Here is a 12,449-nt window from a genome sequence, read left to right as displayed (position 1 = left end):
TGTCAAGTTATTCTTGTTTACTTTTGACACATATGTGTTCACGCCTTGGGTAATCCTTATACCCCTGGTTTTACCCATCTGGTGCTAGAGAAACCAGCATTAGTAGTAAGGGTCTCTGACTCCAGGGTCTTACCCGTAAATTCCCACTCAGATTCTAAGCAGGCATTTGTTTTGGACAAGGTAAGCAAGCACTTAAAATACTGATTTTTATGTAGTATTTGTATTGCGAATTAGCGCTTTGGAACAAGCAATTTTTTTCCCCTGCATCATCAAAGACTGACCAAACAGTTTCCATTCCTTAAAAGCTTCTCTCTCTGAAGTTTACCCAAAAATTTACATCAGAGGCCCATGTACAAAGGTTTCACCAAATGGTCACAAATTCCTAAAGTGAAAGTTTTTCTCCTTGTGCCAAGAGAAGAGTACAGTGACTGTTGTGTAAGTTCATTTTGGAACGTGTTCTGCTTTAGAGGCCTGTTCATTAAAGCAAACAGAAATGCTGTAATGGCTCCTGGGTGCAGATCAGACCCTGCCTTCTGGAGCAGAATAGCTGCAACAGTGCTATTGCTTAGGCCTGTGATGAACTGACTGCAAAATGATGGGCTGGGGGAGCGAGTAGGCAGGATGGAACCAAGAGGCTGGGTATCATAACTCATGACCAGCATCAGATAGGGGGTCACAGGTGCCAGTAGGCACCCCGGTCCACAGGTACTGAACCCCACATGAGAAAAACAATCTTCTTGAGAAGGTGATGTGGGGACAGGGGCTTTTGAGAAAGATTTGATAGTCATTTTCTTTCTCACTTTTACTTTTTTCAATCTTCCTAACTTGTCTTGAGTTTATGGAGAAAACACTCTTCACTCCTACCGTTACAAAAATAACAGCGGCAATTAAAGTGAGCTCTCAATAAATGTCACCTGCTCAACATGCCAGGGACTGTGTGAAGGGCCTGGTACAAAGTGAAGTCTGTTTTCCTAAAGTTCATCTGTTGAAGCCCCAACCCCAACATGACTGCATTTGGAGACAGGGACTTTAGGTAGGTCGTTAAAATTGAGGTCGCAACACTGGGGCTGTAATCTGTCAGCAGGACTCCTCTTTGTCTTCTTCCAAGAAGAAATGACAGAGATCTGGTGAGGACACTATGAGAAGGCAGAGATGTGCAAGCCAGGAACAGGGCTAGCGAGATACCAACACTGGAGGGGTCTTGATCTTAGACTCCCAGCGTCCAGAACTAGGAGAGAATGAAGGTCCGTGGTTGAGGCCACCCAGTCTGGGGTATTTTGTGACAGCAGCGCTAGCAGACTCATTCAGGGTGCCGCGTAATTTAGCCCACCTAATCCTTACAACCAACCCATGACGTAGGTATTATTATCCTGATTTTACAGACGCGGGTGCTGATGTTCAGAGAGACTAGCTGAGTTAATAAGTATCAGAAGGAGGAATTGAATGGGCATGCTGTACTCTCGCTTTGTGGGTCATAGTTTTCACCAGAGAGAATAGAGAGGCATAATTTTCTTGCCTCAAAAGGCTCTCTACGGTTGTCATACTCAGTGTGTTGTCCTACCTTCCCCGTGTCACTGTCACCCAGGAGGAAAACTAGCACACAGCAGGTCTTCATAACTTCATGGAATAAAAGATCTAGAGGCCACAGTATGTAAAGCTAATGTGGAGTTATTTGGATCATCAGTCACTCAATATTATTGATTTAACATACGATTTCCCCTTTACTTAAAGGAGGTACATTTTGCCCAGATAGAAAATTCAGCTGCATATTTCAGGAGTAATTGAATAAATATATTCTGAGGGAAAATTAGGATTCTTGAACGATTCATTGTGAAGAAAAGATACAGAAAGATAACCTAGCGCTATGGAGGTTTTTAGGCAGGAACGTGGCTATTGGCACATCTCTCATACCAAGTCAGAGAAGCCCATCTGTGTCTACAGCACATTCCAGGAGTCATCTTGCTCTCTCAACTCCAGAACTGAGTTGCTGAGTGCAAATATCCCTTTGGTCCATCTTCTCAGCTATTTTTACTTCCTGGATAACTGACATCAGTGGACCCTTGATCTTTGGAGACAAACCATTCCCTGGGCGAAGCTGTTCTAATTCTTCCAGCTAAAGAGGCTCAGACATGCTGTGAGCCTGTTCTGTGCCTTTTCTTCTGAGCTCTGCAATAAAATTTTCCCAAGTCAGAAGCATGTGTACATGCCCTTTGCTTTCTTTTGAAATGCTGTCGTGAAAGGACATAAATTATTCTTATCTTCTTAGACATTGGTAAAAGATGGTGGAGTTACATTGAAAAGAGTTTCTGATCTTTTACGACCAAATTCACTGAGACCTCCCTGTTTCCCAGTACGTGGTCCTATATTGTCGTGTGATGGGTGAGCTGTGAGTTGTTCAATAAAAAGAAAGTTTTGGTCCTGGACAAACCAAACTGCAGAAAACCTGATATATGACCATTTAAAATGGGCATATTAAAACATCTTCTAGATGTTGTACTTCGGTGTTTTGTTTCGATGGCCTTCACCTCCAGAGAGGCTAAGATCAGAAAACCTAAAGTTTAAATATTAAGTAGTAAATTATCTAAGACAGCCTATTTCTATATCTAATAAAAGGATGAGATCCATTTTACAGATCCATAATCCAGCATGGGTTTCCAAGAATTCATGTCTTAAAGTGGGATAGATCTTTTTTTCCCTTCCAATCAAAAATCTCTTCATCTATTCTCTGCCTTTGGAATGATAACATAAACTTCAGAATGCCAGAGCTGGGAGGAAGCTGAGAGGAGACAGAATCCAGCCCCCCTCACTTTACAAACGAGGAAAATCTGATTAACTGATTTGTCCAAGGTCACATACCTATCAATGGCAGGCTCAGATGTCCTGATTCCCAGAAAATATAGACTTTGCTTCTCGTCTTGTAATGGGGTAATTGCTTCCATCATTTGAAATCGAGATATGTCTAAATACTGCTGGGTTCATTCTCATCCCAAGATAAATGTGTGATTGTCTAAGACGTCATCTGTTATTCTGCCGAAGATTCAACACACCACTCGGTGGGAAACCAGTTCTAATTTAAGTCAGAGCAAATGACGTGGGTTTTTTTGTTTGTTTTTTTCTATTGTGGGTCATGACAAGTTTCAGAAATAATGAGCTCCACTCACCAGACTTCTCTTTGGCTTGGATACTGTGCTCTAGAATCCTTCTTACTAATACCCTCTAAGGAGCTGAAGGGTTGTACGTGGTTCTCAGAGCCATGTTTCGTTCTACGGATCATTCACACCGCTTATGCATAAGCACATTCCAGTAGAAAGAGGACTTTGCAGTGTCGTGTGCGTGTGTTTAACTGAATGTGGAATGGTGTACTGAGGTTTGAGATCCTATTAAGGTGCAGGTCTCATTTTTATGTAAACCCTCTCTGGCCTGAGGCACTTTTCTCGTTGCAGCCCTGCAGCCCTCCCTGCTGCAATCTCCTGTCATAAAGGGAGTTTATGGTCATGACCGGATATTTTTCAGTGAGTTGAAAAGTATCAAAAGGGAGATAGTTTATTAATGTCAAGCGTTTGAGCAGCTGGCTGAAACAGAGGAGTGGAAACAAATGCTCCTAGAAACTCTTCTGTGTGTGGAAAGAGGCAGGGCCCTTTCTGTTACCCAAGCCCCCACCCTGCTACTCAAATGCCACCCCTTCCTCAAACACTTGCCTTTATATGTCTGCTCTGTGACCTAAATAGTGTTTCTTAACCCTTTCAAGGCACAGGCTCTGTGGCGCACCTGTGAAAGCCATGGGCTTTTATCTCCCACCCACCCCACCCCCATTGCACATGGATACACACACCCAGTGTTGCTGATGATTTCAGAGGGCTTAATGACCCTCTGGAGTCCTTTGAGGGGGGTTCCAAGCTAAGAAACCCTGGTCGGCATGCTAACTTCCTTTACCCTAGAATCCAGGACTTGTAAGCTTTGGGGAAATCATCTTTGATTTCTTACTTGAGGTTTAAGCCATGAACATGGATCAAGATCTAGCCACAGTCCATAGCAATCGAAATAAATTTCTCATCAAACATTCTTCTAATGTGTACTAGGTGTATCATGCCACGTAACCTGGAAATGCCTGAGATACCCTTGCTCAGAACTATAGTCCAACTAACACATGCAGTGGTTGGTTGATCACAAAGTAGCAAACCCCAACAGGTAAGATTGAAGAGGCGATGAAATGTCCTTGGGTCAGAGTGATGAAGAAGTCCTCCCAGGGGTGGTAGGACCTGACCTAGTGCTGGGAGCAATAAGCTTTAGGTAGAAGGAGAAAGATGAGGGGTGGAGGAAGGATCTTTCTCAGCAAGAGGGGCAGTGCCTGAGCCAAGCTGTTAGGGAGAATGTCAAATCAAATAAGCAAGGATGTGAATAGCAATGAATATATGCAATAACAGTTTTCTATTTGAAGAATCACCGAACATAAATCTTCAAAGCAGGTGATTCTATTGACTTAATTCTGATGAGGAGGAGTGGTTATTTAACCAATCCAACTAAACTGGCCACAGTCCGGAGTTAGACATACATAACATCATTCACTGAGTGATGTTTCATTCTCAGCTAAAAGATCTGTTCATTTTAATCTTTTCTCTGCACTTCTTTTCAATTCAGTGGTATTTTCTGAGTGTCAACAGCTCTTAAGAGGAGATCCAATATGTCTTCAGCCTCTGCTGCAATCTGGCTCATCTTTTTTATGCTTTTTCCTATGATTAAGAAAAATAAGAGTTAGGTTTTTGTGTATTTGAGTATGTATACCCATGCATTTGCATATCCATGTACACTTACATATGTGCAAAAATACTTGCATATGTGTGAAAAATAGGAAAGGACTCTGAAAGTTGTATTCGAAAGTGTTGGCAGTGGTTGCCTCTGGGGACTAGGGTTGGAAGGTGGTGAGGGCAGGAGGGGGACTCTTTTACTCTGCATACTTCTGTGTTGTTTCAACTCCTTACAAGATGCGTATGTTAGCTTTGTAATTAAGGGAAAAGAGAGAGAAAGGGGAGAAATGGAATTTGACACATACCCTTTGAAGGTATGAAGAAAAACAATTTTGCCTCAAGGGAAATTTATATTATCAGAGGTTGTAACTTTTTTTTTTTTTTTTTTTTTTTACTTTTAATGTAATAAAGCATCTTGCCCTGAATTTCCAGTAGGCCTGCTTTGTTTAAATGTGCGGATCTCTGCTGACAATTTATAGTGGTTGGAAGTGGTCTTTGTTAGACTGGCATCTCATCCACACACTGGCATGCATGTGGGCTTAGCTGATGTTGGTTCTCCTCACTCTTTCTCTGTCAAATTTGGGCTTTTGAAGCTGATGTATTGGTTTCCCCGTGCTCGCTCGCTACCCCCTGCCCCCCCCCCCCCGGTGCCTGGGGCTGTTTCCTGCATTGTGCCCTTGGCCTCCGGATGAGCTGACACCATGACTTTGGCACACCTGGCAGAGCTCCAACATTCCCTCTGAGTTCTCACCTTTCTGTCGTACCCAGCATTAAATGCAGTTCTTGATGTGATGTGAGCTAACTGGCCACACAGAGCCTGCCAGCCACTCAGGGTGTAGAAGGTATATTGTATCTACATAAACAGATGGAAAGCACAAAAGGATGACTAGTAATTAAAGGATTAAGATCAGATACATTTGAGGGAATAAAATTCTTCTTGTGGATTATGTTACAATGTGATGGGGCAAAAGAGTGAATACATTTGCATGTCTGATGACTGCTGTGTAAAATTATGCATTTCATGAAAAAAGTAAAGGCAGGCCCACACAGAAACACTTTAGGATGCTGGATAAAGAAGGCAGGAACATGGATGTTCTCTGTTTTTGACAGCATCACATTGCTTCAGGAAGAAGAAAAAGAATGTAAGGAAGGACTTAGCCTGTGCATTTTGGTGTGAGTGTGGTACCTGGAAGTAATAAGACAGAGGCAGCATGACAGGGTGGTCGAGAGCATGGCCTCTGGGGATCTGCATCCTGGCCTCCACTTACAAGCTGTGTAACCTTGGGCAAGTTACTTAACCTCTCTGTGCTTGAGTTGCCTCTTCTGTAAAATGAAGCTGACTATAGTGACTAGCTCTTGGGATTGAGAATTTTAAAGGAGCTCATATTTACACAGCATTTAGAATGGTGCTTAGTACATAGAAGATATGATGGAAAACTAAATTAATAAATACATGCAAAGTGTATAGTGAGCTCTTAATGCTTGCCAGTCCCTGAACCTAGTAGGTTGTATATGCTCTAGTTTATTCCTCAGAACCGTGTACGAGGTTTTATGATTGTTTCCATTGTGTAGATGAGGACAGTGAAGCTCAGAGAAATGAGTATTTACTCAAGAAGGCTCCAGGAGCAGAATTGGAATACAAGCAGTCAGATTTCAGAGTCTGTGCTCTCAGCTATGATCACCTACTGGAGATGAGAAGGGAGGACTTAAAGAAATGCTGATCCCAAACCTAGCGTTTAATCCATGGTTTAAAATACTGTAGATACAATGGGTACAAAGTTTCTTTTGGGGTGATGAGAAACTTTTGGACTGGATGGTGATGATAGTTGTATAACATTATGACTGTATTTTAATGCTACTGAATTGTTCACTTTTAAATGGTAAATTTTACATTACATGTGTCTGACCACAATAAAAAGATTGTAGGGTTAGCCCTCACATAAAGGATATTTTGACGGTTAATTTTTGTCCTCAGCTGCTGTGACCAGGCAGGTGCACTAGAACAATGGTCCATCTTCTCCTTGAGGTTGACATCTCTTCCAGGAACAGGGATTCGTCTTGCTTTATTAAAAAGACATTCAATGCAAATTCTGGGTGTGATGAAATCTCCCTGTGGCAAGCACATAGCAAATGTTCCTCCCATAAATTGAGAGGCATAATTATATTTTCCTCCCTGATAATAAAGTTCCTTGCATATTTTAAGTCCTGAAGTGAGAAAGCAGGAAAGCAGAGAGTCCAGGAGGAATTTTTGTTTTCTGCGAATAATAATTTTATGAGACTGAAAGTAACACGAAGAGGAATGACATTAAGGGGGAATATTAAGAAATATAAATTAAACCTAATTTGTTTTTAACTTTTGTTTTTACTGAAGCCTGTGAGGAGCCCATTGTCTAGTTGCTGGATAAGAAAAATTGTGTTTTTGAAACTCTTCGTGGTTGCTTAGTACCAAAGCTTTGGAAAAACGTAATCCTTTAGTGAAGAGGGGATAACAGTGGACAGTATGTTTGGGTCATGTGGTTTAATTATGGAACAGGACAAAATTATTGACCACTCAGTTGATGGTAATAAAGAAACTCTTAAGGGTAGCCTTGGCTGGGTTGACTCTTAAGAGCTAGTTTGTCTTGTTTATTAGATTTATTGTTTCTAACCCCAAACAGGGATATCAGACTAAGTCATACAATTTCTATCTACAACATGAATCACAAAACTATAAGAAAGCCCTGTGTGCCTTGTTTCCTTATTTTGGCCCTGAAGATGAGGTTGAAGATCTCTGTCTTACTTAAAAAACTGGTCTCATTAACAGTTACCTTGAGGCAGTTAAAATAATTTTTTATCCTGTAAGAAACAAATGCAAACACAGCGTGCAAAAACAGATTCTGATACAATAGCTAAAAGGTATGCTACTTTTACTGACAAACAAAAGAAAGAGATCAAAACACTGGAACAGACCATTGTTGCTACAAATGAAAGCCCGGCGCCTCCAGACTCGAGGAAAATTTAACGCCAGATTCTCACTGTTACCCCTGAAGTGTATTTTATTTCTTTATGACTTATCAGAGGAGACTCATGGGATGATGCATTAGCTGCTCAATCTTCTGGTTTCAGGACAATATGTTTTGTACTTGGGAAAATGATTCTGCTTTTGTTGAATCTGAAAATGGTGGATTGGCTAGAGATGCCAGGTGGGCTGGCTACATCTTCCAAGGGATTTAGAGTCACACCTTCCCTTGCCATGAACATCATCAAGCCGAGCAGTAACATTTGGACATACTCCTTTTAAGATCTGGTGTTATTTATAGTATTTTTTTCTACAACATTCGGTCTGTCCACTTTGCTAATTTTAGGGGTGGGGGATAAAGAAACTAAATATTTAATTCTTCTTGTAAAGGAGTTAAAATAAGATTCTTTAGAGATTTTTGTTGCTGCTGCTGTTAATCTCAGTAAACTTAAAAATGCAAAAGCCTTAATTTTGTATGATAAAATTGATTTATTCTTTAAAAAAAAAACACACACACAACTTTGGCACTGCTATCATAAAGTTAGCATCACTGTGTTTGTAGCTTGTGAAAGACAAAATGAACCTGAGCAAAAAAAGGCAAAGAAAAGCTGATGCCCTCCCTGGAAGGGTGCGCTCCAGGGGGCAGTTTCTTGAGAGTTACATGTAGTCTCATCCCCCATGTCTCCCTTTCCTCAAGCTGCTGCTCATTTCAGAAGTAAAGAAGCACAGTTTAGGGAGAAGTGTAGAAGGGTTTCAGGCTGGTTGCTGATAATTGTTTTTATTATATTTCACAGTTCTGTGATAGGAAGATGACATGGCAGATTCAGTGGTCAAGGAGCTTGGATGGTCTTGGACTCAGGTAAGTAAGTAAGATTTCCTTACGTTTACTTGATGAGAAACCAAGCACCCAGTCCTCCCATGATTGGATGATGTAGGCTACAGAATAGTCCATACTAAAGAGTGGTCACTATTTGATTTATTCTGAAAAACATACATGGGGAACGGAGTTCTTATTTGAACTTTCTTGGTTTCACTCATTCCCAGGATGATAAATGTTCTGCTTTTGGAATAATATTGTATGCTTTTGAAGGTTTGAATCATTGAATTCTGCTAAGTGTTGCTAGATGTATTGCTTCTCAAAATTTCTCTAATATTAGTGTGATCTGGGTCTTAATCTGATGATCTGGAATGGTTACGTTGGTCCAAGATGCCAATCTCTGTTGGAAACATGGTATCCTTTCCCGTCGTCTACCATTAGTCGTGCCATAGTGGTATTGGAATTTGTGGGTTTTATTTAAATAACATAAGACACATCAGCAGCAGAATGTTACTATAATCTTTTATTATAGGCATTGGGGATGATATTTGTTAAAAGGTGAAATATATCACCTCTTGTCCTGCTTTCTGTCTTTATAAATATTTGGTGTTATAGACTCTTGGGTGATCCCAAAGCATCTTGTCTATGTTCGTGTAAAGTGGATTGCTGCTTATCTTGGGTAATATGGAAATACCCAGAAGACAAAAATCTTATTTAAAAAAAAAAAAAGAGAGAAGAGTATGTCTTACCCAAGAAAATAGAAGCGTGTCCTGGGGCTAAACTTAGGTTGTCTTTTCTTTGCTCTGTAATTTTGTTATCTGTTCTCCGAGGATAAGAGGTTAGATCCTGGTCAAGAAGCAACTGTTTAATTGTCTACTAGATGGTGAAATGAATTTGGAAGAACCTACCTTCCTGTGTGCCCTGTCCTTGATTTGTGGAATCAAGATTTGTGGAGAGTTCCTCCTTTGATCATTTATGAAATCATGGTCCTCAAATTTCATGGTCTCATATACCTTACACTTTCAAATTATTGAGGACTCCAAAGGGCTTTGCTTACATATTAACTGTAATATAAATTAAAGGTAAAAAATTAAGTTTATATATTTACCTATTTTAAAAATAATTAACCCATTGTGTAGTAACTAAAATTTTTTTTTATGAACAATAGCTATATTTTTGAAAACAAAAAGAAATTAGTGAGATGAGTGGCACTGTTTTACAGTTTTGCAAACCTTTTTAATGTGTGGCTTCATAGAAGACAGATAGTGTCTCTTACTATTTATGCATTCAATTTGTTGTGATATGTTCATTTTGGTTGAGATGTAAAAAAAAAAAAAAAACCTCAGGTCTCACACACGTGTAGCTGTAAAAGAGATAAATATTTCAATGGCCTCTTTTAGGTAATTGTGGATATTTTTCTTTGATAATATACCCACACTTGACAAGTAGTTTTTCCAAAGCTGGTTGCAGTATGAAATCTGAAACCATGAGAATTAGTGTTTTATGTTCTATTATGTTAAAATCTATTGATCTTTTACTTTGAATAGATCTCTTACCCTAGAAAGATTCTGTAGCATCATTCATTGATTATTTGGAAAATATTGGTGCAGATCTTCCAAACATTGACACATTTCAATCGACAGTATTTTAAAATTGCATTCATTAGTATTACCACTTAGAAAAAAAATATTTATGTATTGGAAATCTTTTAAGCTCACAGATGTAATTTTTCCAAAAGCCTAAATTTTGCTTAAAAGCTCCCATTTTATTACTGGCAACATAGACTCCGAGTTGTTCTGTTGAAATAACAGATTTTTCTCTAATTTAGAAAAATCTGCCAAATACTCAAGTGTCAATAATACCATTGCTTATACATTGTTCTTTCCAATAAAAATTGTATTCCACTAAAAAAGTGCTTAGTTCAGCTCTCCACTCAATCATGCAAATGCTTTTCCCTGAGACAACCATCCTACTTCAGTGATAACAAAAGGCTTTTATGCAATTTTCCACTTTTCCACTTTGTCATACAGAATATTAAAAAGGTGTCCTACTCAAGGGCCGTGATTTAATAGAGTTAATTTTTTTAAACTCTCTCATCAGGGACACTTTAAAATGTAACCTCCTCCTCCTCTTCTTTTCTCTTTTTCTTCCTTCTGCATGTGCATGAGAGAGGGAGAGACAGACAGAGATTGCTTGGATTTGTGCTAAGGCACTTAGCAGTTTTACCATGATGACTTTTGCACTACCAGTGTATAGGTTAAGAGTGAAAAGAGGCGATAATATCTCAGGTTTATCATAACAATAACGTTGACCTGCTGGTTTCCCTAAATTAAGGCCCTTTGCACCCCAGGCCTTCCCCACATTTACGGGTTCTGTGGACCACACTTTGAGAATTTCTTCGCTAGAGAAACTCTTTGTTCTGGACAGTAATCCTTTATGAAACGTTTTTCCTTGCTTTCTTTTGTTATTAACTTTCTGAACTTAAGTTATCAGCTGTACTGTGATTCCCATCCTCAGTGCTTTACCTGTGTGAGACATTTATCTCTAAGTGAATCACTTAGCAGACATTCCCACTGCAAAATAAGTTAAGACAGAGATTGAGAAGAAAAAATATTAAAAAGCATTGATCCAAACCTTTAGTGACTAGGCAGTATTATTGTGATCTAATCACAGTGGCAGAATGTTCTTCAAATGTCGAAACGAACAGCTCCGTAATTTTCTCACTCTGCTATATGACAGATGGCAAAAACTGTTTTGATTTTCCCCAGTATCTGAGGCGCAGCGAGCAGAGCCCATGCCTCCCACTTTATTCTCGCTCTTTGTCATCTCTGGTCGGCCTGACAGCACACCGATTTTTACCTCTGTGATCTGTTCTCTGGGTGACTGTGTTTTCAATAGCTGCTTAGTATAAAAATAAAATGTGCGGGTCCCATCAAATAAACTAATTAAGGCTTAGGAAGTGTCAGAATCCAAAAGCCATGAGGAGCAGATTAGGCATTGAGTGTAAGACACACACAGACCTGACAACTCATGTGTTGCCACGGCAACAGGAGAATCAATATCCCTTGACTGGGCAGATAGTTGACAGTAATTTTTGCTGGGTCAGAGAATTGGAGAGAGAACTACCTTCTGCTAGGCAAAGAATTGCTCTCTCTTTTGTATCCAAGAAGCTTCTGGAGGATTTGTAAATACCCGTTGTAAAATTCCAACCAAGTCTCGGACAAGGTGATGTCAGTGGTATGGGAGAAGGCCCTTACCGGGTGAGAGGGAGTTCTGCTGTTTGCTGCGTTTTCCTGCGATGCCTACACTGTCTTCTCCAAAGTCAGAATGTTAAGATGTACGTTTCTTCTGCATACGGTTTTCTATAAATGAGTGCCTTGTATATGACTGCAGGCTGGCATGTTTTATCTTCTTCTTCTGTTGGTGATTAGCCATAAAAACAGGCAAGGAATTTCTGCTGGTGATCTTCTCGCTGCTGTCTTGTCACAGGGAAGATCAGTGTCTTCCTGGTTGTGGTGTGTCGAGGAGGAGGAAATCCCCCTGCCCCCGTACACTCCTAGAGTTGTTGTGTGAGCTACAGGAGACCGATTAACAGGAGAAAAAGAAACACATATTAATTGTGCACACAGACATCTCATAGAAATGAGACCTAAGAAGTGACCCACATAGGCAGCTTTTATACTTTTTAGACAAGGAAACAATAGATTTAGGAGGAATTGACAGGGCAAAGAAACTCGGGTTTTGGATGCATAATTAGTGAGGAATGTAAACACAGTATGGGCTTGGGGTAGTACATTAAAGAAGTAACAGGTTTTGTTTATACTGGCTTCTCGAATTCCCTCTCTCCGTAGATAAGGGTGTACTTTTGCCTCCAGATTCAGGGAGTACA

At 40.0% G+C, this 12,449-nt stretch overlaps 1 long non-coding RNA gene across 10 annotated transcripts in view; it reads left to right on the top strand.

Moving 5' to 3' along the window:
- LOC105079549 (uncharacterized) overlaps window positions 1-12,449 on the top strand; it is a 575,211-nt gene that overhangs the window by 349,873 nt on the left and 212,889 nt on the right. For all 10 annotated transcript variants that reach the window (XR_012499938.1, XR_012499937.1, XR_012499944.1 and 7 more), the window contains one exon: window positions 8,538-8,602. This is a non-coding gene — a long non-coding RNA (uncharacterized LOC105079549). The remainder of the gene's footprint in view (window positions 1-8,537; window positions 8,603-12,449) is intronic.

This window comes from Camelus bactrianus, chromosome 17 (assembly GCF_048773025.1).
Source record: "Camelus bactrianus isolate YW-2024 breed Bactrian camel chromosome 17, ASM4877302v1, whole genome shotgun sequence".
Classification (NCBI taxonomy): Eukaryota; Metazoa; Chordata; class Mammalia; order Artiodactyla; family Camelidae; genus Camelus; species Camelus bactrianus.
Note: the sequence above shows the minus strand (reverse complement) of the source record. Positions and strands in the feature narration are given on the sequence as shown.